Source organism: Acyrthosiphon pisum, chromosome A1 (genome assembly GCF_005508785.2).
Source record: "Acyrthosiphon pisum isolate AL4f chromosome A1, pea_aphid_22Mar2018_4r6ur, whole genome shotgun sequence".
Taxonomy (NCBI): domain Eukaryota; kingdom Metazoa; phylum Arthropoda; class Insecta; order Hemiptera; family Aphididae; genus Acyrthosiphon; species Acyrthosiphon pisum.
This window is the reverse complement of record NC_042494.1, coordinates 20661560-20662295: the sequence shown is the minus strand read 5'-3', so window position 1 is coordinate 20662295 and position 736 is coordinate 20661560.

Here is a 736-nt window from a genome sequence, read left to right as displayed (position 1 = left end):
TACTTGTTTATGTTTACTGTTTTATTTAAAATTAATTTTAATAATGAGCAAAAATACAAAGGGAAGTGGTCCAAAAATGTGCTGTGTTGTGAATTGTAGTAATACATACCGAACTGGTCATAAATTATGTAACTTTCCAAATCGACAACATGAAAAAGAACTTAAAGAAAAATGGGTAAGTTAGTTCGTGTTCAACAGTCGACCGTGCAACACGTGTTCTTATCGCACTACTCGTTTTATAGCTCTCGATAGCACAGAAAACACGTCGACATTCGGAAAGGTAATATGTTTTAATTAATATAACACCCTACCGCCTATATTCACGAAATGAATAAAAACCCTACGGGCTCTACGCCCAAAAACTCCACACCCAATCGTTCATACACACTCACCTCAAATCCTAGCATTTCTACACTAAAAACCAAAATAAATAAACCAGCACACAAAACTACGTCGATTCAACAATCAACCAAAAACATATTAGTGCAAGGCACCGACCGTATTATCGGTGTTCCCTCCACCTCAACGAGCAATCATACCTCACGCATCGCAATCAAGAACCCTCTTCCACTCTCCGCCACAACATCACCGTCCACCGATAACAACCGCACCGCAGTCACTATCGCTCAACACACAAATAACAATATACCCACTAATGACCTACCTATAATATCTCCACCGAATAAGACGAACAATAATAATATAAACTTCGCATCTGCTGTCGCCATGGAAAAGA